General features: G+C 42.2%; 1 long non-coding RNA gene across 18 annotated transcripts in view; it reads right to left on the reverse strand.

Moving 5' to 3' along the window:
• The window catches only part of LOC147351385 (uncharacterized), a 58694-nt gene extending 31071 nt beyond the window's left edge, over positions 1 to 27623 (reverse strand). For 13 of the 18 annotated variants that reach the window (XR_015147467.1, XR_015147470.1, XR_015147465.1 and 10 more), the window contains exon 1: positions 27392 to 27623. This is a non-coding gene — a long non-coding RNA (uncharacterized LOC147351385). The remainder of the gene's footprint in view (positions 1 to 27391) is intronic. The other 5 variants (XR_015147471.1, XR_015147474.1, XR_015147466.1 and 2 more) reach the window with 1 other exon arrangement.
• Positions 27624 to 27977: the final 354 nt, after the last annotated feature.

Below are 27977 nucleotides of genomic sequence, written 5' to 3' on the forward strand. Positions count from 1 at the left end.
CTGGTGTCATCATTAAGCCTCTTATACTCCTTTAGGCCTTGATGGTTGTTGACACTGACACTTTTAATCAACCTCTATTTAAAACCTTAAGACCAGGACTTCCCTGGTGATCCAGTAGCTAAGACTCTGCATTCCCAGTACAGGGGACCCAGGTCTGACCCCTGGTCAGGGAACTATATCCCATATGCCACAACCAAGGGTTTGCATGCCACAACTGAGACCCAGTGCAGCCAAATAAATTTTTTTTAAGTACAGTTAAAAAAAAATAACCTTAAGACCAAGTAATTGTGACCAAGTCATTACCCTGTTATGCTTGATCCTTACTCAAAATAATCATTGCCTTTCTGGCCATCTATCCTCTCTTGTATTAACAGAGTAGGGTTTAATTCCAGCACAGACTTTCCCTTCTGAGTTCTGGCCTCACATATCCAGTGATTATACATACCAGAGACACCTTAAACTCAATATGCCTAAAGCTAGGAGAAGGCAACGGCACCCCACTCCACTACTCTTGCCTGGAAAATCCCATGGATGGAGGAGCCTAGTAGGCTGCAGTCCATGGAGTCGCTAAGAGTCGGACACAACTGAGCGACTTCACTTTCACTTTTCACTTTCATGCATTGGAGAAGGAAATGGCAACCCACTCCAGTGTTCTTGCCTGGAGAATCCCAGGGACGGGGGAGCCTGGTGGGCTGCCGTCATGGGGTCGCACAGAGTCGGACACGACTGAAGCGACTTAGCAGCAGTTAGCAGACTCTTCTTCCCTCCAGATCTACTCTTCCCCCTGTCTACCTGCATGCACCGCCACACGACCATGCTTAAGACAAAGTTATCTGGACTTCTTCCTTCTTCTCCACTCTCGTGTCCAATAGGTAGTAAGGTCTTCATGAGTCCACCTCCCTCATAGCCAAGCACTTTTGTTCATGTCTCCACCCACCTTCGGGATTACTGCAGCAGCCTCACTGGACTTTCAACCCCTCTCCCTTCAATCTGTTGCTAATGACCTTTGGAAATTACAAATCTGGTCTTAGAACCATTTCCACTTAAAATCCTTTAATAGGGACTGCCCTGGTGGTCCAGGGGCTAAGACTTCATGCTTCCAATGCAAGGGGTCCAGGTTCCATCCCTAATCAGGGAACTAGATCCCACATGCTGCAGCTAAGAGATCCCACATGTGACAACTAAGACCCAGCACAGCCAAAAAAAAAAAAAAATCCTTCAATAGATGCCCCTTGCCCTCAAAATACAAATCAGACTCCTTAGCATAGAATTTAAGGCTCTTCCTAAGCTGTCCCCATGTCACCCCCAACTCCCCCAGGCCAGCACCCAAAGCTTGGGCCTGGTAAACCACATGCTATCCCTCTGAATGATGGCCTTTCCCTCTTGAGCACGCTTTTCCCTTGCTTAACACCTATGCGTTCTTCAAAAGTACATGAAATGTTGAAAAATGGGCACTATTTTGGTGTTGGATGCACATTTTATGATTTCTAATCCTCCCAATGATCCCCTGGGACCTGCAGAATTTGGTGAAAGGCGTGCAGCTAATGAGTAGCTAAACAGGAACTCAGATCAGGCCTGCTCGATTCCAGTGCCTACAATCTTTCCATGAAGCCAAGACGCCCCACTTCAGAACTGCACTCAGATGTTGTCTTCTGCAGGGGCCCCCCTGCCCCTCATCTGGCCTGGCTCTTACAGCGCCCACCAGGGCTTTCCTCTAACTGCCTCCAAAATGCACAGTGAAGTGTTGCTCAGTCACTGTCCTATGTTGTGAGCTTCTAGTGGCAAACAGTAGGCCTTTTAATTAGAAAAGGGACCTCCCTGATGGTCCAGTGGTTAAGACTCTGCACTTCCATTGAAGGGGCCACAGGCTTGATCCCTGGTCATGGAGCTAGATCCCACACGCCACAACTAAAAGATTCCACATGCTGCAACACACACACCCACACCCACACACACCCACACACATACACACCCACACACACACCCACACACACCCACCTGCATTCCACAGTGAAGATCTGCAGCTAAGAGCTGGAGCAGCCAGATAAATATCTTTTTTAAAAAAGAAAGAAAGAAAAGAACACCTGATCACAAAGCTAAAATTTAACTAATAGACTGAACTATGAACAGACCCCATGCCCCACATCCAGTCCAGGTACTTAGAAGTAACCAATGTTAACTTCCTTCTTGTATAACCTTCCAGAAATGTTCATGACTATGGAAATATATATACAAATATGTTTTCCCCCAACAGATGGTCTCAAACTGTACATACTTTTCTGCAATTTGCTTTTTTCCTAAAAACATTTTAGACATTTTTCTACATCAGTATGTGTAGATCTACATCTTTTTTTACAGAAATAAATCCATTTATACTATTTTCACAACTCATATAAAGGAATAAAACTCACTGCTTAAAGGTTATAAAGTCAGTGTGGGGAAAAAAAAAGTCTAGCCATGTGCTGCTTACAAGAGAAATACCTCAAACATGATGCACAAGGCCTAAAAGTCAAGGGATTCACTCCTACACTGTTGGTAGGAATGTAAATTGGTGCAGACACTATGATGAGCAGTATGGAGATTCCTTAAAAAACTAAAAACAGAGATACCATATGATCCTACAATCCCATTCCTGGGCATATATCCAGAGAAAACCGTAATGGACAAAGATGCACGCACCCCAATGTTCATTGCAGCACTGTTTGCAAGAGCCAAGACATGGAAGCAGCCTAAAGTCCACGACAGATTAACAGATAAAGAAGATGTAGTACACACACACACACAAGGAATATTACTCAGCCATAGAAAAAGAATGAAATATTGCCATTTGCAATATTTCATTGCAAATGAAATATGGATGGACCCAGAGATAATCGTACTAAGGGAAGTAAGTCAGATGAGAAAGACAAATATCAGATGCTATTGCTTATATGTGGAATCTAAAAAAAAAAAAAGATACAAATTAACTTGTATATAAAACAAAAATGAGGGCAGGAGGAGAAGGGGACGACAGAGGATGAGATGGCTGGATGGTATCACTGACTCAATGGACACGGGTTTGGGTGAACTCCGGGAGTTGGTGATGGACAGGGAGGCCTGGCGTGCTGTGGTTCATGGGGTTGCAAAGAGTCAGATATGATTGAGCAACTGAACTGAAAACAAAAATAGACCCAAAGACATAGAAAACAAATTTATGGTTACCGAAGGAGAAAGATGGGGAGGGATAAATTAGGCATTTGGGATTAGCATATATCATACTACTGTATATAAAACAGATAACCAATAGGACCTACTATATAACACAGGGAACTATAATCAATATTTCATAATAACTTATAAGAGAAAAGAATCTGAAAAAGAATACATGTGTGTGTATAACTGTATACCTGAAACTAACACAATATTGTAAATCAATTGTATTCCAATAGGAAAAAGCACCAAAAGGTGGAAAGGAGACAAAAAAAGAAAACAACAACAACAAAGTGTTCTTGAGAGTTGTTAAAAAAAAAAAAAAAAGTCAAGGGATTCATTAAATAAGAACACATGAATCTGTGTGTGTATATATATTTAAATAAATAAATGGAGGAGAAGCGAAATTTCTGCCTTACAGAAGAAAAGTAACCAGTAAGTATAGATCAAATGACGAAAGTAGAAAACTGCCACTTGGCAACCATGATAGTAATAACTGATGCAAGCAAGAATCACTGATTTTTACTAAAGGGCAGTTGGTGATGGACAGGGAGGCCTGGTGTGCTGCAATTCATGGGGTCGCAGAGAGTCAGATACGACTGAGCGACTGAACTGAACTGAGACACTTGAGAAATGACAGCTTATTCACAATTGTCTCAAAATCTCTCTCCAAAAGAGAGAGGGAATTTACAAATTACAAAAGGAAAAATAAGAACTTTCTAATGAAAATTCTTGACAGACACCACCCTAACCGGGTGATCTAAATTAGCAGCACAGTTAAGGCACACATCATCTGATATCAGGCACTAAGAAGGACATAGCATTACTTCTGGAGTATTTCTATCAAAATGCATAATGTGAATATCGTTACGATGAACCATCAGACAAACCCAGCTCTGGAGACATCCTGCAACAGTAACAGATCCTTCAAAAAAGTCAAGTTCATGAGAGACAATGAAAGCACTGAGGAAGCATTTCAGATTTAGAGTAGCTAAAGAGATGTGACAACAGAATGCAATCTGTGATTCAGGACTTTCTTTTGCTATAAAGGACAAGGAGTTGTCTTAACTGGGATAAACCCCAATGGTCTTCCAAGATTACAAATCTGATCTTATAGCCACCTCTACTTGACTTCTTCCCATAGAGACCCTTTGCCTTCTAAATAGAAACCAAATCTGTTAGCATGGAATTCATTGCTCTTTGTAAGATGTCCCATCTGTAAACCCTTCAGTATGTATCTCTAAACAATGACTTTTTTTGGTCCACACTGCCCCGCATGTGGGATCTTAGTTCCCTGACCAGGGATCGAAACTGCATCCCCTGCAGTGGAAGCACAAAGAAGTCTTAGCCACTGGACCACCAGGGAAGCCCCTCCAAGCAATGACTTTCTTGTTGATGGTAATGCAGCCACGATTTCATACAGGGCTGGGTATGAGAGCTACTAGATAGCAGAGAGCCGGTGGACCAGCCCCCACCGTCCACGATGGTGGAAGCACAGGTGTACAATTGCTATAGATAAGCTGAATTCCATCTCTCTAAGAGTGACGCTAGGTCAGTATTTTTAAACCCACCTTCCCTCCAGGTGATTCGAGTATGTAGTTGGCCCCTAAAAACCTCTCTACTCTCCTCTCCCTACCCTCCACTCTTGAGCTCTGGGGATGAGAAACCATAGTTCTGGGGACCCACAGTCTTTTTTTAAAAAATATTTATGTATTTGGCTATGCTGGGCTCAGTTGCAGCACGCAAACTCTTAGTTGTGGCATGTGGAATTCTAGTTCCCTAACCAGAGTTCAAACCTGAGTCCCCTGTATTGATTGGGAGTGTGGAGTCTTAGCCACTGGACCACCAGGGAAGTCCTGGACCCACAGTCTTGAGCTTCTATCTGGGAGGATTCACCTTGCTGTGCCCACTCCCCTGCGCTGTACCTGGCTCCTCTGGACTCTAGCATTGCCACATAAGATGCGTGTTTTCCACAGATACAGACATTTGTCATCTCCAATAGACACATCTCCTTGAGGCTGACTGGGAAGCCACAGGGAAGGCACTGAACCAGAGGTTCTGGGAGTCTCAGAGGAGGGGGCAAGATGTCCCTGGGTTGGAAATTCCAGAAAGGCCTCCTGGAGGGAGTGGCTTTTGGGCAGGGCCATCAAAGTAGGATGGGTGGGTGGAGACCTATAATTGGACTTACTCCTATCTGATCTGAGTTCTCTGAAAGCCTGAGGCATTTTATTTCTCTTCTCCACCCTTTTCCCCACTTGAATTAAAATGTGATCTTCTACATCTTGAGGGTGCTTTACAGCATGGGCTTTAGAGTCTGAGAATACTGGGTCTGTACACATGTGGTCTGGGGTGTGTCAGGGGACCTCACTGACCTCAGCTTCCTCATCAGAGAGCTGGGGATGATGGTACTTCATAGGGTTGCAGGAAGCATTGAATGGAATGCTCTAGACAGAGAAAATCACTGAAGAGCAGTTGAACAATCATTCTGAGGGGGCTTCAAGTAGGGTTTGATGGACTTGGATAGGACATTTGTCATATCTCAAGTGGCAAAAATATTACCTGACTCTCTTAATTAAATGTCTTATTTTGAGATCATTGCAGATTCACATGCAGTTGTAAGAAATAACTCAGAGAAGTCCTGTATATCCTTTACCAAGTTTCCCCCAATGGTAAGTCTTATGAAACTGTAGGACTATCAACCAGAATATTGACGCTGATACTATCATGATTCAGAACATCTCCTCCTCCACCAAGAGTTCCCAGGCTGCCTTTTTATAAGTACACCTACTTCTCTTCCACCCCATCCACTCCTTAACTCTTCAGTTCAGTTGCTCAGTGATGCCTGACTCTTTGCAACCCCATGGACTGCAGCATGCCAGGCTTCCCTGTCCATCACCAACTCCTGGGAGCTTACTCAAACTCATGTCCATTGAGTTGGTGATGCCATCCAACCATCTCATCCTCTGTTGTCCCCTTCTCCTCCCACATTCAATCTTTTCCAGCATCAGGGTCTTTTCTAATTAGTTCTTCACATCAGGTGGCCAAAGTATTGGAGTTTCAGCCTCAGCATCAATCCTTCCAATGAACACTCAGGACTGATTTCCTTTAGGATTGACTGGTTTGGTCTCCTTGCAGTCCAAGGGACTCTCAAGAGTTTTCTCCAACACCACAGTTCAAAAGCATCAATTCTACGGCGCTCAGCTTTCTTTGTAGTCCACCTCTCACATCCATACATGACTCCTGGAAAAACCATAGCTTTGACAAGACAGACTTCTGTCAGCAAAGTAATGTCTCTGCTTTTTAATACGCTATCTAGGTTGGTCATAGCTTTTCTTCCAAGGAGCAAGCATCTTCTAGTTTCATGGCTGCAGTCACCATCTGCAGTGATTTTGGAGACCAAGAAAATAAAGTCTCTCACTGTTTCCATTGTTTCCCCATCTATTTGCCATGAAGTGATGGGACCAGATGCCATGATCTTTGTTTTTTGAATGTTGAGTTTTAAGCCAGCTTTTTCCCTCTCCTCTTTCACTTTCATCAAGAGGTTCTTTAGTTCCTCCTTGCTTTCTGCCATAAGGGTGGTGTCATCTGCGTACCTGAGGGTATTGATATTTCTCCCGGCAATCTTGATTCCAGCTTGTGCTTCATCCAGCCCGGCATTTTGCATGATGTACTCTTCATATAAGTTAAATAAGCAGGGTGACAATATGGAGCCTTGACATACTCCTAACCCCTGGCAACCACTAATCTATTTCTATAATTTTATCATTTCAAGAGTATCATGCATGCAGGGAGCTCAAACCCGGTGCTCTGTAACAACACAGAAAGGTGGGATGGGGTAGGAGGAGGGACGGAGGTTCATGAGGGAGGGAACATATGTATACCTATGGCTGATCCATGTTGATGTATGGCAGAAGCTAACACAATATTGTAAAACAATTATCCACAAATTAGAAATAAATTTATTAAAAACAACAAAAAAGAACCCAAACCAACCAACCAGTGTCTTGTAAATGGAATCACATAGTATATAATCTCTTGGGATTTCCCTTATTCATTTGGCATAATTCTCTGAAGAGTCATGAAAAGGTTGTTGTGTGAATAATTCATTCATTTACATTGTTGAATATTATTTTGGATGGACCATCATTTAACCACTCACCCATTGAAAGACATCTAGGCTGTTTCTAGTCTGGGACTACTATGGATAAAGCTGCAATTAACATTTGTGTATAGGTTTTTATGTGAACTGAATGTATGTTTTCATTTTTCTGAAACAAATGTCCAAGATTGTAATTTCTGGGTTGCCTAGTCATTATGTGTTCAGTTTAAGACATTGTTGAACTGTCTTCCAGAGTGGCTGTAGCATTTTAACTGCATGCCAGCAATATATGAGTGAGCCAGTTTCTCTGCATCACTGCTGGCATTTGATATTGTAGTTATTTCTTATTTTAGCTTTTCTGACAGGCAAGTAGCAGTATCTCATTGTGGTTTCAGTTTGGATTTCCCTAATGGCAAATAGGGAGGAGGGAATGGCAAACCACCCCAGTATACTTGCTGTGAGAACCTCATGAACTGTATGAAAAGATAAAAAGATATGACACTGAAAGATGTCCCCCAGGTCAGAAGATTTCCAATATGCTACTGGGGAAGAGTGGAAGACAATAATAGCCCCAGAAGGCATGAAGCAGCTGGGCCAAAACGGAAATGCTGCTCAGTTGTGGATGTGTCTGGTGATGAAAGTAAAATCCAATGCTGCAGAGAACAGTACTGCATAGGAACCTGAAATGCTAGGTCCGTGAATCAAGGAAAATTGGACACGGTCAAGCAGGAGATGGTAAGAATTAACTTCAACATCCTAGGAATCAGTGAACTAAAATGGACATGGACAGGAATGGGCGAATTTAATTCAGAAGACCATTATATCTACTACTGTGGGCAAGGGTCCTATAGAAGAAATGGAGTAGCCCTCATAATCAACAAGAGTCCAAAATGCAGTACTTGGATACAACCTCAAAAATGACAGAATGATCTCAGTTTGTTTTCAAGACATGCCATTCAACATCACAGAAATTCAAGTCTATGCCCCTACTACCAATGCCAAAGAAGCTGATCAGTTCTACAAAGACCTAGAAGACCTCCTAGAACTAACACCAATAAAAGATGTTCTATTCATTACTGGGGATTGGGATGCAAAAGTAGGAAGTCAAGAGAGACCTGGAGTAACAGGCAACTTTGGCCTTGGAGAACAAAATGAGGCTGGGCAGAGGCTAACTGAATTCTGCCAAGAGAACGCACTGGTCATAGCAAACACCGATTTTCAACAACACAAGAGATGACTTTACACATGGACATCACCAAATGGTCAATACTGAAATCAAATTGATTGCATTCTTTGTACTGAAGATGGAGAAGCTGTATACAGTCAGCAAAAACAAGACCTGGAGCTGACTGTGGCTCAGATCATCAGCTTCTCACAGCAAAATTCAGGCTTAAACTAAAGAAAGTAGGGGAAAACCACTAGGTCAGCCAGGTGCGACTTAAGGTGACGAATAGGTTCAAGGGATTAAATACAGTAAACAGTGTGCCTGAAGAACTAGGGACAGGGGTCCAAAATATTGTACAGGAGGCAGCGGACAAAACCATTCCAAAGACAAAGAAAAGATGGCAAAGTGGTTATCTGAGGAGGCTTTACAAATAGCTGAAGAGAGAGAAGCGAAAGGCAAGGGCAAAAGGGAAAGGTACATCCAGCTAAACGCAGAGTTCCAAAGAATAGCAGGGAGAGACAAGAAGGCCTTCTTCAATGAACAGCGCATAAAACTAGAGGAAAACAGCAGAAGGGGAAAGACGAGAGATCTCTTCAGGAAAATTGGAAATATCAAGGGAACATTTCGCCCAAAGATGAGCACAATAAAGGACAGAAATGGTAGAGACCTAGTCAACTCAGAAGAGATGGAAAGAAGACACAGAAGAATTGTAAAAAGATCTTAATGAACCAGATAACTATGATGGTGTGATCTGTCACCCAGAGCCACTCTGGGGTGTGAAGTTAAGTGAGCCTTAGGAAGCACTGCTGTCAATAAAGCTGGTGGATGCAATGGAATTCCAGTAGAGCTACTCAAAACCCTAAAGGATGATGCTGTCAAAGTGCTGCACTCAATATGTCAGCAAATTTGGAAGACCCAGCAGTGGTCACAGGACTGGAAAAAGTCAATCCTCATCCCAGTTCCCAAGAAGGGTAGTGCTAAAGAATGTTCAAACCATCAGACAATTGCACTCATCTCTCATGCTAGTAAGATCATACTTAAAATATTACATGCTAGGCTTCAGCATTATATGAACCAAGAACTTCCAGACGTCCAAGCTGGGTTTAGAAAAAGCAGAGGAACCAGAAATTAAATTACCAACATCTGGTGAATCATAGAGACAGCAAGCGAATGCCAGAAAAACATCCACTTCTGTTTCATTGACTGTGCTAAAGCTTTTGACTGTGTGGGTCATAACAAACTGTGGAAAGCTCTTAAAGAGATAGGAATACCAGACATCATCTTACCTATCTCCTGAGAAACCTGTAGGCAGGTCAAGAAGTAACAGTCAGAACCCTGTATGGAACAACTGACTGGTTCAGGACTGAGAAAGGAGTACACCAGGGCTGTCTGCTGTCACCCTATTTAACCTATACACTGAGCACAGCATGAGAAATGCCAGGCTGGATGAGTTATAAGCTGGAATCAAGACAAGTGGGAGAAACATAAACAACCTCAGATATGTGGATGATATCACTCTAATGGCAAAAGCAAAGAAGAACTAAAGAGCCTCTTGTTGAGGGTGAAGGAGGAGAGTGAAAGAGCTGGCTTAAAACTAAATATTAAAAAACCTAAGATCATAGCATCTGGCCCCATTACTGGCAAATAGAAGGGGAAAATGTGGAAGTAGTGACAGATTTCCTCTTCTTGGGCTCTAAAATCACCGTGGATGGTGACTGCAGCCATGAAATCAGAAGACAATTGCTTCTTGGCAGGAAAGCAATGACAAACCTAGACAGTGTGTTGAGAAGCAGAGACATTACTCTGCTGACAAAGGTCCATATAATTAGGGCTATGGTCTTCCCAGCGGTCAGGTACGGTTGTGAGAGCCGGACCATAAAGAAGGCAGAGTGCCAAAGAATTGATGCGTTCCAACTGTGGTGCTGAGGAAGACTCCTAAGAGTCCCTTAGACAGCAAGGAAATCAAACCAGTCAATCTGAAGGGAAATCAACCCTAAATACTCACTGGAAGGACTGATGCTGAAGCTGAAGCTCTAGTATTTTGGTCACCTGATGTGAACAGCCAACTCTTTGGAAAAAGTCCCTGATGCTGGGGAAAAAATGAGGGCAGAAGGAGAAGAGGGCTTCAGAGGATGAGATGGCTGGATGGCATCATTGATGCAATGGACATGAACTTGGGCAAACTTTGGGAAATGAGGGACAGAGAGGTCTGGCATGTTGCAGTCCATGGAGTTGCACAGAGTCAGACACTGTTAGGCGACTGAACAACGACAAATAATACTGAACATCTTTTCATGTGTTTTTTGCCATCTTTAATAGCATCTCCATGCCTTTTGGCCATCTTCTAATTGGCTTTTTGCCTATTTTCTTGCTGAGTTTTGAAAATTCTTTATATATTCTAGATATTCTGGGTAGCATATATGTGGCTTGCAAATATTTCCTCTGGAGAAACATGTCCAGAGCTATTTTTTTTTGTCTTCACAGAATCTTGTGCAGAACAAAAATTTAAATTTGATGAAGTCTCATTGATCAGTTTTTCTTTTTATGGACATTATTTTTTTGGTGTCAGGTCTAAGACTTTTCCTAGACCCAGGTTGCAAAGATTTTCTTTTTTTTTTCTAATTGTCTTACAATTTTACATTTCATAGTTAAGTTTATGACCCTTTTTGAGTTTTCTTTTTTGTAGCAAATGAGCTTTTTTAAATTTGTTTTTGCCTATAGATATCTAATTGCTTCAGCAAGATTTTTTGAGGTTTGCCTCCTTTGAATTGGTTTTATATGTTTGTCAAAAATCATTGGGGCATATTCGTGTGAGCCTGTTTCTAGATTTTCTTTTTTGTTCCATTAATATGTCTAAAGTGTCTCTTTGCCAATACTATGCAGCTGCAATGACTACGGCTATAGAGTAAGTCCTGAAATCTAGTAGACTGATTTGTTGTTTAGTCACTAAGTCATGTTCAGCTCTTTTGTGGCCCCATGGACTGTAGTCCATCAGGCTCCTCTCCATGGGATCTCCCAGGAAAGAATTCTGCAGTGGTTTGCCATTTCCTTCTCCAGGGGATCTTTTCAACCCAAGGACCCAATCCTCGTCTCTTGAATTGGCAGGTGGATTCTTTACCACTGAGCCATCAAGGGAGCCCAGTAGACTGATTACTTCCAGTTTATTCTTTTTCAAAATTGTTTTAGCTTTTTGTTTTGATTTTCCCTATGAAGCTTAGAAAATTCTTGTCGATATCTATAAAAAGTCGTGCTGGAATTTTGATAGGAATTAAAATTTTATATCCATCTGGGCAGAATTGATATCTTTACTATGTTGAGTCTTCCAATTCATGAAAAAGGAATATCTCTCCATTTATTTAGATATTCTTTGATATCTTTCCTCATATTGTAGAATTTACAACATACAAGTCATATTCTTGTTTTGTTACATTTATACCTAGGCATTTTTTTGGGGAATGATTGTTTATAGTATAGTATTTTTAATTTTTGTATCCACATGTTCATTGGTAGTATACAGAAATATAATTGATTTTTGGATTTTGATCTTATATTACACACCCTTGAGCTCACTTAGTTCCACAAGGGTTTTGTTTGGTTGGTTTCGTTGTTTTTTGTTGGGTGGGGGAGGCAGATTCTTTGGGATTTTTAATGTGGTCATGCCATCTGCAAATAGGAAACCTTGTAGTCCTTCCTTCTCAACTTATATGCATTTCCTATTCTTTCTTTTTTATACTGATTCGACCTTCCAGCACTACGTTCAGTAAGAATGGTGACAGTGGACCTCCTTGGCTGGCCTCAGTCTTAGAGGAAAAGCTTCAGTCTTTCCCCATCAAGTATAATCTTAACTGTTGTAGGTGTTTTGTAGATGCTCAAAGGCTTGGGATAGATTATTTCCATTCCAAAGGAGAGAAACAGGAAAGAAGGAAAGGGTGATGGGTCTTAAGCAAAGCTAAAACCTAGCAAGGCAAATTCCACTGGATTTTAAGGCTTGAGAATAATCTTCTCTGGTTCCATGCTCTGCCTCCTGGATCCCCTAAGACAGCAATTCCACTTCTGCGGCTTCCTTCATTTCACCTCTTTTCTTTATGACCCCTTTAATTCAAATTGGCTGGGTCTTTGCTGGTAGAATCCCATCTCTATTTCTGGCCTCTGTTCATTTCCATGTATAGGCTCTCTAGTTGTGGCGCATGGGTTCAGTTGCCCTGCAGCCTGTGGGATTTTATTCCCTAAACAGGGATTGAATCTGTGTCCCCTGTATTGGAAGGTGGATTCTTAACCACTTGACCACCTGTGAAGTCCTCTCTCATTTTTTTTTTTTTTTTTAACAATATGGATAGGTTGAAAATTTTCTGAATCTTCAAGTTCTGGTTCCTTTTTCTTAATTCCTTCTTCAATTCATCGCTCCTCTTCCACGTTTTACTTCAAGAATTCAGGAGGAACCAAACTTCTCTTTCAGTAATCTCAGCAAAGTATCTAATTTTATCATTCACAATTCTACCTTTCCAAAAACACTAGAACACATTTCAGCTAAGCTCTTTGCCAAATTTTAACGAGGATCACCTTTCCTCCAATGTTCAAACTCCTGTTTCTCATTTCTGTCCAAGATCTCACCAAAATCACTTCTTTTGTTGTTTTTAGGCCATACCATGTGGTGGTGGGATTTTAGTTCCCTGACTAGGGATTGAACCTGCCCTCAGCAGTGAGAGTGCAGAGTCCTAACCACTGGACATCCAGGGAAGTCCCTCACCAAAATAACTTTTAACATCTATATTTCTAGCATGCACCTCAAAACTCTTCCAGCCTTTACCCATTGCACGCATGCATGCATGCTAAGTCACTTCAGTCATGTCCAACTCTGTATGACCCTATGGACTGTAGGCCACCAGGCCCCTCTGTCCATGGGATTTTCCAGGCGAGCGTACTGGAGTGGGTTGCCATGCCCTTCTCCAGGCTTTACTCACTACCCATTTCCAAAGCTGCTTCTGCATATACAAGTAGTTGTTACAGCAGCATCCCACTTCTCAGGATCAAACTCTGTTTTAATCTGCTTGGGTTCTAAGTTACTTCAGTCATGTCCGACTCTATGCACTGTAGCCCACCAGGCTCCTCTGTCCATGGGGACGTTCCAGGCAAGAATACTAGAGTGGGTTGCCATGCCCTCCTCCACGGGATCTTCTCAACCCAGGGATTGAACCTGCATCTCTTACATCTCCTGCATTGGCAGGTGGGTTCTTTACCACCAGCACCACCTGGGAAGCCCTTGGGCTTGGGCTGTTATAACAAAAGATATACCATAGCCTGGGTGACGTAACGAAAATTTATTTCCCCACAGTTCTGGAGGCTGAAAGTCTAAGGTCAAAGGCCAACAAGGTCAATATCTCATGAGGGCTCTCTCCCTGTGTTGCCGTCTCTTACTCTGTCCATACATGGCAGAAAGCAAGTGATCTCTCACTCACACTTCTTATAAAACCACTAATCCCATCACAAGGGCCCCACCTCCATGACTTCATCTAACCCTAATTATCTCCCAAAGACCTCATCTCCAAACATTAACACATCGGGGGTTAGGGTTTCAACATCTGAACACAGCCCATAGCATTGTTGAGAAGTCTTCTGTCTTCCTAGGCTGTTCCTTTTCCAATCCTTTGGGAAGAGACAGCAGGCTATTGTTTGGGTTTTCTCGTCTGCTCCTGTTGGCATTTCCAGGTTGCAGGCTTCGTCAGCTGCAGGCTTGAGGTATATGAGGCAAAAACATCCAAGAGACAGTTGTGCTGCTCCTCAGGTCCTGACATCCCTAGCCACTCTGCCTTTTCTCCACATTTCAGAGTCTTCTTTCATTTTCTATATAATGTACAGGGTTTTCAGGTTTACTCAGTGGAAAGAACAGGGAGAAGTATATCTACTCCACCTTCCCTGTTACTCTAATCTTTTTACAACTCTATTGGAAGGCTGTGCCATAACTTACTGATGAACATTTAGCATTGGTAATAAATGTCATTTTTTCCTACTAAAAACAACACTGCAATAAACAATGGAGTCGACTGTTTAGTTGGCTGTTTGCTTGTTTCTCATTTCTCTATTACCAGGGCTCAGTAGTGCCAAGCCACATAGCAGGTAAGTAATAAATGTTTATTGAATGAATAACTGCATTGTGACTGAACTGCCTCATTCCCTACCTGGTGTGGACTTAAATGCATCAGAGACTCTTATTACTTAAAAACCTCAACAGTTAGAACTGATTTGACTGAAAATGTACTTCTCAGGCGAGGTGGGAGGGAGGTCCAAGAGGGAGGGGATATATTTATCCATACAGCAGACTTACTTCATCATACATCAGAAATAACACAACACGGTAAAGCAATTATACTTCATCTTTAAAAATAGCTTATTAATTGATAAAGACTTGATTTATACCTTCTCCATCAGTATTTGCACTTTATGATTGACAGAACTTAACTTTCTCCATATGGGTGCAAACATGATTAGAAGGAAATTCATGGAAACAAAATCCCAACATAAATGGGAAGGAAGTCCAAAAAGGACGGGATATATGTAAATATACAGCTGATTCACTTTGCTGTACAGCAGATACTAAAACAACATTGTAAAGTTAACTCTACTCAATAAAAATTAATTAAAAAAAAAAATCCCAGTGTTAACTCCCAATGGGATTATGGGTGATTTACATTTCCTTACGTTCTAAGTTTCCTACAATGATCACACTTTGTATCTGAAGAGTAACACAATAAAAATCACTCAGAGTCAAAAGCTTTTAAAACTCAATGGCCTGAAGCTGCAGTCATTGGTGGAGGGTCTGGAGTCCCCATAAATAACATCATGCTGTGGGTATATTTACTGGTAGGCTGGCCCTGCATGAATCTGGAAACAGAGATGGGAGCCTAATGTGAAATGCATCACACCACCAATAGCATCGCAGCTCAGGGGTCCCCAACCTCTGCTCCAAGGGCTGACACCTCCTGTCAGATCAGCAGTGACATTAGAACATAAATAAAAGGCACTATAAACTTAATGTGCTTGAGTCATCCTGAAACCATCTCCCCACCCCAACCCTGGGCCATGGAAAAACTGTCTTCCACGAAAATGGTCCTGGTGCCAAAAAGGCTGGGGACTGCCAGCCAGACTCCTCTGTCCATAGGATTTCCCAGGCACGAATACTGGAGTGGATTGCCAGGGGATCTTCCCAATCCAGGCATCGAACCTGCATCTCCTGCATCGGCAGGCAGGTTCTTTCCCACTGAGCCACCAGGGGAGCCCGCAGATAAACACGCAGAAATTTCACACAGCTGTACCCAGTGCTGGTCAGAGGAGTGAGCAACATGGAGGCAGACAAGTGGCAAAAGCTGGGGTGTGTTGAGCCATTGCCTCACGTCAGATACTGTTCTGGATGCTTCGCATGAAGCAACGTCCTAATGACAACACCTACTCCATTTCTACAGAGAAGATGGAAGCGGGGCTGCCTTGTGTGATTGCCCTCAGTCACACAAGAGCAGACAGAGGAACCAGGACTCAAAGCACAGGAAGCACAGCTTCAGAGCCCAGACTCTGAATTTCCAGGGTGTCAAGGTCTCCTCTGTCCTAAAAACACCTCCTTGTTCAGCTGTTTCTTGATCTGTCATGCTTGCCAGAAGCAGCACTGAGGTGTTTGTAGACAAAGGGAGATGCAATAAACCTTGCCCATGGGAATTCTGTGTGGGCATGTACACCCCCATGGCATGCCCCTGATGGCTCACTACTGATTTTCCCCTTCCACTGTTTCTAGAACACACCTCATGATTTGCCTTCACCCCTAACTTTATTTGGGGTTCCCCAGGTGGTGCTAGTGGTGAAGAATCTGTCTGCCAATGTAGCAGATACAAGAAACATGGGTTCAGTCCTTGGGTCAAGAAGATCCTCTGGAGAAGGAAACAGCAACCCACTCCAGTATTCTTGCCTGGAAAACTCCATGGACAGAGGAGCCTGGTGGGCTCCAGTCCATAGGGTCGCAAATAGACACGACTGAGCGCGTGCACGTGCGCGCACACACACACACACAGAGTTTGCTTAGCTGTGTCTAGTTGCATTATGCATGATCTTTGCTGGGCCTTGAGGGCTTAGTGGTTGCAGCCTGAGGCCTTGGCTGCCCAGCAGTATGTGGGATCTTATTTCCCAGATGAGAAATCAAATCTGTGTCCCCTGCATTGCAAGGTGGATTCTTAACCACTGGACCCCCAGGGAAGTCCCACCCTTAACTTTTTTTTGGAATATGATTGCTTTACAATGTTGTGTTAGTTTCTGCTGGACAACATCATAGATCAGCCACAAGTATACATTATGCCCTCCCTCGTAAACCTCCTTCCTGCCCTCCCATTCCACCCCTCCAGGTTACTACAGAGCACTGAGCTGAGTTCCCTGTGCTAGCCTTAACTTTTGACTACTACTAGACCTTTGCCTTTGGAATAGGTCTCAGCTACCTCATCACACCTCCTCTGGTTCCATCCTTACGTTCTATTCTGGCTGCTTCTCATAGTCATTCCCATATTTAGTCCCCCTGCTGGGGGTTGACAACAGTGGATTTATTTCTCTGGTTTTGGTCCCTGTGAAAACAGTATTTCTGGAGAGATACACTAAGTCTCATTAGTATTTTCTCCAGAAAACTCACACTAAGGCATAATAATTTGAGCCAGAAAATCATAGACTGTGAATCTGTTAAAAATGGAAGGGATGACTTTTGGTGATGATGTTGGTTATTTGAGTGATACCTCTGAGGTTCTAGAGGCTTTATATATACTGTCTTATATTGGGTTGGCCAAAGAGTTGGTTTGGGTTTTCACATAATGGGAGAACCTGAACGAACTTTTTGGCCAACTCAATATAATCTTCACAGTCTTGGCAATGATATCATTTCCCTTTTACAGATGGAGAACAAAAGACTCCGAGAAGTTAAATAAGATTACGTAGCCAAGATTCAAATCCAGGTCTGCTGGTTGCAAAACTAGAGTTCTTTCCCCATTTCTATGCTTAAACATGAGCGGAGGAGTGAGAAAAGAAAGGAAAAAGTTGAGGACACCATATACTGTCTACGCATACAAATACATTATAAGCCCATTACTGGGCATCATCTATAAGTTTTTTGGTTATTAAAGAGACATTCATTGGCTCACAGACTTTAGGTAATACATTTATACATACACACAGTATATTTCTTGAAAAATAAGAATTATATCCTGCCAAGAGCCACTGGGAGAAAAAAACAAATCTAAACAAAATTGACTCTGCCCAATGGATTAGAACACTGGCTTCAGTGCATAAAATTTCTTTTGTACTTTCTAAATCATTTTTGCAGAAAATGAAGTGAACATTCCACATTTGGGAAACAGATTTCTATTTGGTCTTTCCAAAGCTTAAACTAAATAGTATGGGTTGTATTTGTTTGCTGTAGGCCAGTGGCTCTCAAAATGTAGTCCGTGGGCCCCGGGGATCTGTGAGATCCTTCCTAGGGTGCTCACAAAATTAAAACTATCTTTATAATTCTAGAGATTATTAAGATGCTATGTGCCTTTTCCCTGTGTTAAAATTTGCACCGATGTTAAACAATGGTGGGTGAAATTGCTGGTATCTTAGTATAAATCAAGACAGTGGCACCAAACTGTACCAGTATGAACAGTCCACTGATTTTAGAGAACAGAAAGACAAGCAACTAGGAGAAAATACTTATAAAATGCATATTTGATTAAAGAGCAGTATCCAAAATATACAAAGAACTCTTAAAACTCAACAATAAACAACCCAATTAAAAAAAAAAATGAGTAAAAGATCTCAACAGACAACTCAAAGAAAATACACAGATAGCAATGAGCACATGGAAAGATGCTCAGCATCAGACGCCATTAGCAACGCAAAACGATGAGATACTACTGTATACCTATTAGATGGCTAAAATTAAAAAAAAAAGACAACAACTGATAACACCTAATGTTGGCAGGAATATAGAACAATAGGAAAACTCATTCACTGCTGCTAGGAACGCAAAATGGTATAACCACTTTGGAAGATAGTCTGGCAGTTTCTTACAAACTTTAAATAAACAGTCTTACCAGAAAACCCTGGTGGCTCATTTGGTAAAGAATCTGCCTGCAATGCAGGAGCTTGCCTGCAATGCAAGAGAGCTGGGTTTGATCCCTGGGTTGGGAAGATCCCCCAGAGAAGGAAATGGCAAACCACTCCAGTCTTCTTGCTTGGGAAATCTCATGGACAAAGGAGCCTGGCAGGCTATAGTCCATGGGATCACAAGAGTTGGATATGACTTAGCAACTAACCACAACCACTGGACACCCAGCTATCACATTCCTCAGCATCTACCCAAATTGAGTTGCAAAAACTCACACACAGATGAGTAGTAGCTTTGTTATAATTTCCCAAAACTGAAAGCACCCAAGATGTCCTCAAAAGCTGAATGGGTAACAAATTGTAATACACTGATCAATGGAATTTTACCCAGCTACAAAACGAAATGAGCTCTCAAGGCATGAAAAGGCATAAAAGAATCAGATCAGATCAGATCAGTTGCTCAGCCAGGCCTCCCTGTCCAACACCAACTCCCGGAGTTTACTGAGACTCATGTCCATCGAGTCAGTAATGCCATCCAGCCATCTCATCCTCTGTCGTCCCCTTCTCCTCCTGCCCCAATCCCTCCCAGCATCAGAATCTTTTCCAATGAGTCAACTCTTCACATGAGGTGCCCAGAGTACAGAGTTTCAGCTTCAGCATCATTCCTTCCAAAGAAATCCCAGAGTTGATCTCCTTGCAGTCCAAGAGACTTTCAAGAGTCTTCTCCAACACCACAGTTCAAAAGCATCAATTCTTCAGCGCTCAGCCTTCTTCACAGTCCAACTCTCACATCCATACATGACTACAGGAAAAACCATAGCCTTGACTAGACGAACTTTGTTGGCAAAGTAATGTCTCTGCTTTTGAATATGCTATCTAGGTTGGCCATAACTTTCCTTCCAAGGAGTAAGCGTCTTTTAATTTCATGGCTGCAGTCACCATCTGTAGTGATTTTGGAGCCCAGAAAAATAAAGTCTGACACTGTTTCCACTGTTTTCCCATCTATTTCCCATGAAGTGATGGACCGGATGCCATGATCTTCATTTTATGAATGTTGAGCTTTAAGCCAACTTTTTCACTCTCCACTTTCACTTTCATCAAGAGGCTTTTCGGTTCCTCTTCACTTTCTGCTATAAGGGTGGTGTCATCTGCATATCTGAGGTTATTGATATTTCTCCCGGCAATCTTGATTCCAGCTTGTGTTTCTTCCAGTCTAGCGTTTCTCATGATGTACTCTGCATATAAGTTAAATAAACAGGGTGACAATATACAGCCTTGATGAACTCCTTTTCCTATTTGGAACCAGTCTGTTGTTCCATGTCCAGTTCTAACTGTTGCTTCCTGACCTGCATACAGATTTCTCAAGAGGCAGATCAGGTGGTCTGGTATTCCCATCTCTTTCAGAATTTCCCACAGTTTATTGTGATCCACACAGTCAAAGGCTTTGGCATAGTCAATAAAGCAGAAATAGATGTTTTTCTGGAACTCTCTTGCTTTTTCCATGATCCAGCAGATGTTGGCAATTTGATCTCTGGTTCCTCTGCCTTTTCTAAAACCAGCTTGAACATCAGGAAGTTCACGGTTCACATATTGCTGAAGCCTGGCTTGGAGAATTTTGAGCATTACTTTACTAGCATGTGAGATGAGTGCAATTGTGCAGTAGTTTGAGCACTCTTTGGCATTGCCTTTCTTTGGGATTGGAATGAAAACAGACCTTTTCCAGTCCTGTGGCCACTGCTGAGTTTTCCAAATTTGCTGGCATATTGAGCGCAGCACTTTCACAGCATCATCTTTCAGGATTTGAAATAGCTCAACTGGAATTCCATCACCTCCACTAGCTTTGTTCATAGTGATGCCTTCTAAGGCCCACTTGACTTCACATTCCAGGATGTCTGGCTCTAGGTCAGTGATCACACCATCGTGATTATCTGGGTTGTGAAGACCTTTTTTGTACAGTTCTTCTGTGTATTCTTGCCACCTCTTCTTAATATCTTCTGCTTCTGTTAGGTCCATACCATTTCTGTCCTTTATCGAGCCCATCTTTGCATGAAATGTTCCTTTGGTCTCTCTGATTTTCTTGAAGAGATCTCTAGTCTTTCCCATTCTGTTGTTTTCCTCTATTTCTTTGCATTGATCGCTGAAGAAGGCTTTCTTATCTCTTCTTGCTATTCTTTGGAACTCTGCATTCAGATGTTTATATCTTTCCTTTTCTCCTTTGCTTTTCGCTTCTCTTCTTTTCACAGCTATTTGTAAGACCTCCCCAGACAGCCATTTTGCTTTTTTGCATTTCTTTTCCATGGGGATGGTCTTGATCCTTGTTTCCTGTACAATGTCACGAACCTCAGTCCATAGTTCATCAGGCACTCTATCTATCAGATCTAGGCCCTTAAATCTATTTCTCACTTCCACTGTATAATCATAAGGGATTTGATTTAGGTCATACCTGAATGGTCTAGTGGTTTTCCCTACTTTCTTCAATTTAAGTCTGAATTTGGCAATAAGGAGTTCATGGTCTGAGTCACAGTCAGCTCCTGGTCTTGTTTTTGCTGACTGTATAGAGCTTCTCCATCTTTGGCTACAAAGAATATAATCAATCTGATTTTGGTGTTGACCATCTGGTGATGTCCATGTATAGAGTCTTCTCTTGTGTTGTTGGAAGAGGGTGTTTGTTATGACCAGTGCATTTTCTTGGCAAAACTCTATTAGTCTTTGCCCTGCTTCATTGTATATTCCAAGGCCAAATTTGCCTGTTACTTCAGGTGTTTCTTGACTTCCTACTTTTGCATTCCAGTCCCCTATAATGAAAAGGACATCTTTTTGGGGTGTTAGTTCTAAAAGGTCTTGTAGGTCTTCATAGAACCGTACAACTTCAGCTTCTTCAGTGTTACTGGTTGGGGCATAGACTTGGATTACTGTGATATTGAATGGTTTGCCTTGGAAATGAACAGAGATCATTCTGTCATTTTTGAGACTGCATCCAAGTACTGCATTTCAGACTCTTTTGTTGACCATGATGGCTACTCCATTTCTTCTGAGGGATTCCTGCCCGCAGTAGTAGATATAATGGTCATTGGAATTAAATTCACCCATTCCAGTCCATTTCAGTTTGCTGATTCCTAGAATGTTGGCATTCACTCTTGCCATCTCGTTTTGCCACTTCCAATTTGCCTTGATTCATGGACCTGACATTCCAGGTTCCTATGCAATATTGCTCTTTACAGCATTGGACCTTGCATCTATCACCAGTCACATCCACAGCTGGGTATTGTTTTTGCTTTGGCTCCATCCCTTCATTCTTTCTAGAGTTATTACTCCACTGATCTCCAGTAGCATATTGGGCGCCTACTGACCTGGGGAGTTTCTCTTTCAGTATCCTATCATTTTGGCTTTTCATACTGTTCATGGGGTTCTCAAGGCAAGAATACTGAAGTGGTTTGCCATTCTCTTCTCCAGTGGACCACATTCTGTCAGATCTCTCCACCATGACCTGCCCATCTTGGGTTGCCCCATGGGCATGGCTTAGTTTCATTGAGTTAGACAAGGCTGTGGTCCTAGTGTGATTAGATTGACTAGTTTTCTGTGAGTATAGTTTCAGTGTGTCTGCCCTCTGATGCCCTCTTGCAGCATCTACCGTCTTACTTGGGTTTCTCTTACCTTGGGCGTGGGGTATCTCTTCACGGCTGCTCCAGCAAAGCGCAGCCGCTGCTCCTTCCCTTGGACGAGGGGTATCTCCTCACCGCCCCCCTTCCTGACCTTCAACGTGGGATAGTTCCTCTAGGCCCTCCTGCGCCTGCGCAGCCACGGCTCCTTGAATGTGGGGTTGGTCCTCCCAGCCACCACCCCTGGCTTCAGGCGTGGGGTAACTCCTCTTGGCCGCTACCCTTCGGGCATGGGGTCCTCCCAGCTTCTGCCCCTGACCTGGGACGTGGGGTAGCTCCTCTCGGGCGCACTTAGCATGCAGGTCATCACAGCCGCCTGTGAGCTCATATTGCTTTAGTGAAAGAAGGCAGTCGGAAAGGGGTATATATGGTATGACTCCAACTGTAAGATATTCTGGAAAAGGTGATAATATAGAGGTCATAAATAGATCAATGGTTACCAGAGTCTGGGGGAAGAAGACAAGGGGTAAGTAGGTAGAGAACATGGTTTTTAGGTCAGTGAAACTATTTTGTATGACACTGTCATGGTGGGCACATGACATGCATTTATCAGAACCCATAGAACTATGTGCCACAGAGAGTGAACTCTGTTGTACGCCATGGACTTTAGCTAATTATAACGTACCAATATTGGCTCATCAATTTTTTATGTTGTTTTTCAGTGGTTAAATCATGTCCAGCTCTTTGTGACTCCATAGACTGTAGCACACCAGGCTTCCCTGTCCTTCACTATCTCCCAGAGTTTGCTCAAACTCATGTCCATTGAATTGGCAATACCATCCAACCATCTCATCCCTCTGTCACCCTTCTCCTTCTGCCCTCAATCTTTTGCATCAGGATCTTTTCCAATGAGTTGGTCCTTCACATCAGGTGGCCAAAGTATGTGGACTATTATTAAAGGCTTTACTGAATTTGTTTCAATATTGCTTCTGTTTTATGTTTTGGTTTTTTAGACTTGAGACATGTAGGAGCCTTGCTCCCCGATCAGGGATCACACCCCTATGTTGGAAGGTGAAGTCTTAACCACTGGACACCCAGGGAAGTCCCCCGGTTCATCAATTTTAACAAACATACCACACTAATGTAAGATATAAATAATAGAAGAAACTGAGAGGGGGAAAGTTTATGGAAACTCTGTACACCTTGCTCAATTTTTTGTAAAGCTAAAACTGCTCTAAAAGTCTGTTAGTTTTTTAAAAGATAAACGTCCACTCATAGGATTTCCAATTCCTCATTGCAACTAACCTTTAAGAAGCTACAACCTGTGGAATCTGGGTTTGGTAGTCAAAGAAGAATATTCACGATTGTTTGAAAAGGCTGTTAAAATACTCTTTTCCAACTACCTATATGAGTAGGGCCAGATTTTTTTCACATACTTTAACCAAAGCAACATATTAATATCACAACGAGTTGAATGAACTAGCAGATATGAGTCTTTTTTTCTATTAAATCACACAAAATCTAAAAACAATCCCTCTCTTTGCACTATATATATTTTTTAAAGAAAATAGAATTTTTCTTTTGAAATGTCATTAATATTACATGTAACAGATTTTTAAGTTATTTTAAAACAAATACATATCCTTATTTAAAAATATGTTTAAATGGTCTCTGTTCACATTTCTTATACAATAAACATTGATAGATGTAATCCATACAAACAAAACCTCATTGGGGTCTTCAAAAACAGTTTAGGAGTATAAAGGGGGTCCTGAGAATAAAAAGTTTGGGAGCTGATGCCCTGGGCCTATATGGTCTGGTTAAACTTTAATTTTTAGGCTGTTTTCTGGACCATTGAAGAAATGATGGACTAATAGCAACTGCCATCTAATAGTTACATGGAAGCTGCCAATATCCAGAAAGTGGCCATCAGGGCTGTCCAGGCATAGGCAAAAATATGCATATATATACATGTATGCTAAGCATATCTCTTTTTCAAGTGTGAACTTGGAATTTGTTCAATTTTCATTCTTCTGTTATCTTTCTTTAGAATGAAACATTTCAAAGAATGTAATAAAACACGAAGGTAAATAAAAAAACAGTGCAGTCAAATTTATGGTGTGGGAACATAAGGCTTGCTATTACAGCTTTTAATGGCAGATAGTTTACAATAAACATTGGGCTTAGCCTGGTAGAAAATAGTCACAGACAGGAGGTAATTACTTGTCCATCTCCAAGCATCAGAAACGCTGGAGTCCCTCCAGCTGAATAATGTGGATCTGCCAACTGTCACTCACTTGGACGGATGCTTTTTTTTGGTTGTTGTTTTAATTAAATTGGGGGGAAAAAGAATATAAGACAAACCTCCTTCTGAAAGTGCTAAAATTCCATGGATGGATAAACCCACAGACCATCATTTTACACTGTCTTTATTAGTCTTGGATAAATCACAGGAGCTCCCATAAATAGAGTCACAGAGGGGAATGGAATGTATACGGTGCTAGAAAGGGCCCATTGCCAGCAAATCTGAATATTACAGTGTGGGTTCTATAAACAGTAAGACAGAAATGGCTAGATCCCCATGCAGATAACAAGAATATAAATGGACCTTTTAATGAGCTTTGCATCATCACATATGAAATAATAAATACACCCAAACAGAGAGAAAAAGAGGAAGAGCAAAACTATGCAAAAATTCTGTTGTTAAGATATGTGGGCAGCGTGACTTAAAATAGAAACCAAGCAGTTTTCCAAAGACTTGAAGGTTTTAGATAAGAAAATATAATCGCTCTAATTCTTGTTTAATCTTGTTCCCTACAGCTTTTGTCAGAAACAGTTAGTTACCCATCTCTGTTTATCTGAGGACAGGGGAAACTGTTCACAGACATATACTTGAAACAGGTACTCACAAGTACAGATTCTAATTTTAAGCCTTTTACATTAAAAAAAAAAATCATGGTGAAATTCAAGGTTATGTGTAGGGAGAATAGCCAAGACACAAATGCCATGCATATTTTATGTTCATCTCCAACGTGCCTCACAAACAACTTACACTTATTTTTACAATGTACTTTGGATGAAAGGGTAATTTAGCATCAATTCTTACATTGTTAACGAAAAAGGCTTTACGTTTATTAATACCTTAGATTATTTGAAATCAAGGGCTCTCGAAGTCACACTGATGACTTAGCCAGGCTGCTTTTTTCTTGAAATAAAGAATGTGGGTAAGAGTAATTCTAATTTTTATTTGGATTATCATTTCATTGGCTAAGAGGTTGCCCCAGAATTTGCTGTTTGTCTCGGGGAACTCAAACAGGGGCTCCGTAATAACCTGAACAGGTGGGATGAGGAGGGAGGTTCAAGAGGTAGGGGACACATATATACCTATTTCTGATTCATGTTGATATTTGGCAGAAAACAAAATTCTGTAAAGCAATTATCCTTCAGTTAAAAAATAAATAAAATCAGATTAAAAAAAAAAAAGATTATATATTAAAAAAAGAGGTGCCCCAGGACTTACTTCAAGGGAAATTTCCATTTCATTTCACAGTAAATGAAAACATTTTTTGCTTATATAACCCTATATAGAACAACTAGCCTATCCATGGCAATGCTAATAATAGTTTGATTTGTTATATGTTAAAAAAAGAAGTTAAAAATAAACAGTGCCAGAACTGAGGCACTGTAATGATCTTCACTTTCAATTTTATACTGAAAATGCATGACCTGTCACAGGTGCCAAATGCCAAAAAATAATGTGGACAGTGAGAAAATGAGTAAAATTTTAAAAGAAACTCAGAAACAGACTTGTGGACCTGGGGTGAGGGTAAGTAGAAAGGAGAAGGTGGGATGAATTGAGAGAGTAGCGTTGATATATATACAGTGGATGTGTGCTCAGTCATATCCAACTCTCTGAGACCCCATGGACTGTAGCCCACCAGGCTCCTCTATCCATGGAATTCTCTAGGCAAGAATACTGGAGTGGGTTGTCATTTCCTTCTCCAGGGGATCTTCCCAACCCAGGGATTGAACCCAAATCTCCTGCATTGGTAGGAGGATTCTCTACTGCTGAGCCAAGGGAAGCCAGAAAAACTTTAGCCAGAGAATAAGTTTAATCAGAGATATCAGAAAATACAGAAGCAAACGAAAGCAGTCAAAGAGGACAAAATAATAGCTTAGTCATTAAGCAAAGTCAGGTACCTTTAGTTCCTCCTCAAGGGCTACGGATAATATTCTGAGCCTCATCCTTTGAGCCGTATTATAAATACCAAAACCCCAACCAGGTAGAAGAAGTTAACTACATGATGACCAGACTGTAGCCATGACAGATGCTGCCAACATTCCCAGAACTGGCCTCAAGGAAATGGAACAAAACATCCCTGGAACTGAAGACTGCTGCTGCTGCTGCTAAGTCGCTTCAGTCGTGTCCGACTCTGTGCGACCCCATAGACGGAAGCCCACCAGGCTCCCCCAACCCTGGGATTCTCCAGGCAAGAACACTGGAGTGGGTTGCCATTTCCTTCTCCAACGCATGAAAGTGAAAAGTGAAAGTGAAGTCACTCAGTCGTGCCCGACCCTCAGTGACCCCATGGACTGCAGCCTTCCAGGCTCCTCCATCCATGGGATTTTCCAGGCAAGAGTACTGGAGTGGGGTGTCATTGCCTTCTCCGGGAACTGAAGACTAACTGTACTTAAAACAATCAAGATGACGCTCATCAGACCACTGCATGACCAATTTCAAGATAACTGTCAGAGCTGACCCAGTGCTGTTTCCATGTATAGCCCCCTCCCTCTGCCTACAGGAGTCACCACCACTGCCCATCTTGCTCCCCCACCCCTTGCCAGCCTCAGAAATAAAGCAACCTTTCTTTTCCACCAGCCTGGTCTCTATCTTGACTTCAGGGCGGTGAGCAGCCGGACCCCACTTTCAGTAACAATATGACTTCTCTCCCATTTTTCCCCTCTGGTACTGCCGCCTGCTTTCATCAGCTTCACAGAGTCAGGGCAAAAAGCAAACACGAAGCCAGGAGATCACCATTTTGAAAACCCATACAACTCAATATTGAGCATGAAGAAGTCTTAGCTTTAACTAAAAGTTTGCACGTGGAACACTTCTAGGTAGAAGAAACCTCATGAGTGGGCTTTACTTGACCCTGCGTTTTTCTAAAAATTGGATTGTTTGCCAGCATTCATAAATCAGGGTATTTCACTAGAACAGAAACAAACACAGACCTACATTTCTGTCTTCTGGAGTAACCGGACCAGCAGCAGTTCTGGCAACACAGGACCCCCGTCGCTGTGCCCTGGGTGCAGGGGGACAGGAGACAGGCCTTGGCTGTTCTCCACCCAGGGGCTCAAGCATTCCCCCCAGCCCCTGCCCCAGCTCAAGCGTCCCTCCAACCCCTCCCCCAAGCCCACTTTGCGCATGCACACTTCCTGCTTGGTATTCTGACTATGAAGACCCTCTGGATGAACCACTAGCTCTAGCTGTGAGTCAATGAGGATGAGCTGAATCAGATTCAGGTGTTAGCTTCTTCAGGGTTCTTCCCTATCCTTTCCAATAAAACCCAATATTCAGTATATAGTTTCCAGATCATGACTGAGCCTAAAATGAGAGGCATTTAGGGCCACTGCCCCAGATGAGAGGGCTTCCCTGGTGGCTCAGTGGTAAAGAATCTGCCTGCCAATGCAGGAGATTTGGGTTCAATCCCTGGGTTGGAAAGATCCCCTGGAGAAGGAAATGGCAGCCCACTCCAGTATTCTTGCCTAGAAAATTCCATGGATAGAGGAGCCTGGTGGGCTACAGTCCATGGGGTCA

Source organism: Bos grunniens, chromosome 19, assembly GCF_055505025.1.
Source record: "Bos grunniens cultivar Pamir isolate PY7600 chromosome 19, Bosgru_T2T1.0, whole genome shotgun sequence".
Lineage (NCBI taxonomy): Eukaryota > Metazoa > Chordata > Mammalia > Artiodactyla > Bovidae > Bos > Bos grunniens.